Genomic DNA, 4195 nt, shown 5'->3' with positions numbered 1-4195 from the left:
GCTGTCTTTGTGAGGTAGATGCCATAGCACACTGCCCAGATCTGTCCCTTCCCCCTTTCAGAACAAAACCACTCATTTCCCTAGTTGCTGAGAGTGTTGGTGGGTGACAGCTCTCAAATGAATCAGCAAGTTTTCTTTAGGAATTGCCCTAATCCAAGAAGACTACTGCTTAGCCATGACTGCACCCTTTGGGAAGATGTCAGTTCACATCCAGTTACTAGTTGATGCAGGGGTCTGTCACTCTTCCTAGTTCTGAACAACTCATAAAAACCATTCTAGTTCTAGAGCTTTCCTGGTATGATTGTTGATGCCTTTGTTGAATATGCATCACAGTTTACCTTCCTTCACTGCCCAGTCCAGGGGTTGATCCAGAAAACGCCAGCGCATGACCTAATTATGTGCAAATTGCTGTTTTAGAGTCTGCTTCCCCAGAAACACAGGTGAACTTTCTTTGTAGTGTTCTTCTCTTTTTTAAGGTACTTTATGCCTCCTTAGAACGGTATGCATTCAGTCAACAAAAATTGACTGCCCATGTAACAGTCAGAACTGGATTAAAAACAGGAGCCACTTTATTTTCAGCAAAAGTGGATTTTATATAAGGAATTCGGTTTTTCCAAACCATTCAAATGACTGGGCCTCCATAGCTGATTGCCATATCTGCCACAGTCAAAAAGATGGTAATTAAGTCATCACGTTGTACACCTTCAACATATACAATTTTTATTTAAAAAAATTTTTTTTAAAGAGAGGAGATGGAGAATCAGAAAGATATGTTTACTTGATGAGTATAGATCTTAGCACTTTAGCTGCCATTCCAAGAACAGACAACAACTTCTAGAACCTAGTTTCCAAAGCCTCATTAGACCTAATAGATTTGCACCAGCAAAATGGATGCCTTGTACAGGCTCTGCTTCTTTCCACATTTAACATAGTTCCACATGTGAATAGATACACGTGCATGATTCAAGAATATAAGTCACCTGTGGAAACTTACCTGGACACTGTTCAGGGAAGGGTTATTTTTTTTTTTTCACTTCCTGGCCTTTACAGTATAGTAAGTCTCCCCAGAAGGAAGTTGAGATAGATGAATCATGAGCCAGTCCTTGCCTTTACCAGGTTTATAAGACAAAAAACAAAAACAAGAACAAAACAAAAAAATAGATATGGCATACAGTAATACTCTCAGATGCTGTTATTAGAAGATCAGCAAACTTTAATAATGAAAAATGTGTTTGGAAACAGCACAGTTTGTTCCCTATAGGAATTTTTTTCCTGAGAAAAAGGATGTTTTATTATCTTGACTTGACTATAAAATATAATTATTTTTTATAAAAGTTTATATGTGATCATCTTTCAAGTATCAAAAAGCCAAATATAAATAAAGCATAGAAAATTATTTGAATCAAAAAAGTTCTGACATAAATCTACATGTTATAGGTAATCATAGTAAGAATCATTGCAATAATTACCCAAAGTAATATTAAAGTTAACAAAGAATATGCCCAACATCATTAGCCATCAGGGAAATACAAATCAAAACCACAATGAGATACCACCTTGCATCAGTTAGAATGGGAAAAATTAACAAAACAGGAAACTACAAATATTGGTGAGGATATGGAGAAAGGGGAGCCTTCTAATACTATTGGTGGGAATGCAATCTGGTACAGTCACTCTGGAAAACAGTATGGAAGTTTCTCAAGATGTTAAAAATATAGCTACCCTATGACCCAACAATTGCACTACTGAGTATTTACCCTGAAGATATAGATGCAGTGAAAAGAAGGAGCATATGTACCCCAGTGTTCATAGCAGCAATGTCCACAATAGCCAAACTCTGGAAAGAGCAGAGATGCCCTTCAACAGATAAATGGGTAAAGAAGATGTGGTATATATAAACAATGGAATATTATTCAGCTGTCAGAAATGATGAATTCCCACCATTTGCACTGACATGGATGGAACTGGAGGGGATTATGCTAAGTGAAGTAAGTCAAGCAGAGAAAGACAATTATCGTATGGTTTCACTCATATGTGGACACTGGGGTAACAGGGTGATGGGTATTAAGAAGGGCATGTGTTGTGATGAGCACTGGGGGTTATACATAACTAATGAATCATTGAACACTACATCAGACACAAATGATGTAGTATATGTTGGCTAACTGAACATCATAATAATAAAAAAAATTTAACAAAGAGATGTTTGGTCTTAAATTTAAATTCATATGTATAGTATATTTATAATAATAGATCAGCATGAAAGTATATCTGCATTTTTTAACAGTAAAAGTAGGTAAGTCAGCAAATGCTTTATTCCTCAATGAAATGAGAAAACAGATCAAGCACAAAATGTTGGATAGTCTTCTCAACCAGGCCACCTTTCAGGATAAATTTTCAGGGTAGCATTCTGCACATATAACTGAATTGATTATTCTAGAGCCAGTATTTTTATTTACTGAGTTTGCAGATAAAAATGTAATGAATAATTATATGTCAGGATTGGTAGGAATATCAAGTGTTATTTCACAACTGCCACTATATATTCTTTTCTAACACAGCCTACAGAGATCCAGGCTTTCTCTGAGTTGATTCATTTCCTTTCATTGACGAGCTTCTTTCATGATGTGCTGTTCCTGAATCTGGCTGTAGATAGATTTTGATAGATATTTGTGACAAACCATGCATTTTTTTATGAGGATGATGTTGACATGTCTCCTTCAGTTTCTGGTTATAATCTTTGACTGCTTTTTCTCGTGATGTAAGCATACCCACTTTTTCGGAAGCATTAGCATTCCGTGGACGAATGTTCATTTAATCAGATCCACACATAATATATTTGCTGTTAGAAGTCCCACTTTACTGTAACCCATGTTACATTCTTTTTGTGTGTGTGTGATAGACTTTCCTGCTTCTATTTTTGTTTGCAGGTAAGATTCAAATAGATTTATCAAAATTAGCAGACACAAACTCTTTCCTAGTGGGAGAGTAATCCACATCAAGCACCATACATACATGATCCACATGGACCAAGAGTGTTCAGTGCATGCATATCAGAAGTATGTAAGTTGTGACACTCATTTGCTGCTGTAAAAATGAAAGCTTCCATAGGGTTCCGACAAATTGTATTTGTTCTTATCTTTAAGATGACCTTTTTCAGAGGAGTAGCTTGTTTCATATCATAAAGCACAGTATTCCTGTCAGAAGCACAACTTCCCAAGAGAAATGTCTCAATTGGGTTTAATTTAACACTATTTATACTGTTGCATCCCCAGGTCATTGAACATATAAGATTGGTTCTTTGCTCATTCCAAATGTCTCTTTGGTGTCCACATGTGGAAAAAACAGCTTCTTTCCTGTGATGATCAATTCCTGTATTTACTCCCTTTCCTAATATTGTATGTGGTGGTTAGTTCCTCCTCTTCTCCATAGCCTGGTCCATCTATTTTCCACTACGTCACAGTTTTGTCATTGACAGCAGAAAAAAAAAATTCCCACATAAATGAGTACATATTCTTCATACAAAACCCCTCATATGTTTGCATTGTGCAGATACATTTTCATTGGTCAAGTTCCAAATTCTAACCTCTCCATCACATGCTCCAGAAAGGACAGTAGCGAGGCTCTTTGGCTGCTTTGCCAAGTGTTGACTTCATCTTGGTGACCATCCGGGGAATCTAGGAATGATTTTCAAGTACCTGTTCCAGTTTGGTAGCATTTAAAGCTCTTACAGATTTTCATAGGACCTTACAAGAACGTAAGGTAGGATCATAGTTTCTTGGAACTGGTGATGTAGATGCAAATCTTCTTTGCTTCCTGAAAGTTCTGAATCCTCAGAACTTTCTGAATCCTCACTCACTCTGCCTTTTCTGGTTCCTGTAGTTTTCCATTAATCTTTACTATTATCATGGCCGTACTAAAAAGAACCTCAGAAAATCTCCTAGGTTCCAAACATAGTCCCCCTTGTTTCCACTATACCAGCAACCAATTTCCCTTGGTAATCGGAATCCGTCAGTATATTCCTTACAGGAATTTATATTATAGTGCCAATGTAATATAGTTCCTGAAATATACCATTCAGGAGTCATTGGATGAATTGATTTGGGATCCTGAAAGACAGCATGAGTTTAGATATCTGCTACCACTTTTGAAAGAATTATAAGGGACTCAGCAAAACTGATCCATTAAGTTTGGA

The 4195-nt window shown here is 36.7% G+C and overlaps 1 pseudogene; it reads right to left on the bottom strand.

Annotated features, from left to right (window-relative positions):
• Nucleotides 1-2521: 2521 nt before the first annotated feature.
• On the bottom strand, nucleotides 2522-3909 carry LOC122905330 (annotated as a pseudogene).
• Between the last annotated feature and the right edge of the window lie 286 nt (nucleotides 3910-4195).

This window comes from Neovison vison, chromosome 4 (genome assembly GCF_020171115.1).
Source record: "Neovison vison isolate M4711 chromosome 4, ASM_NN_V1, whole genome shotgun sequence".
In the NCBI taxonomy this organism is placed as follows: domain Eukaryota; kingdom Metazoa; phylum Chordata; class Mammalia; order Carnivora; family Mustelidae; genus Neogale; species Neogale vison.
This window is presented reverse-complemented; position numbering and strand designations above follow the sequence as displayed.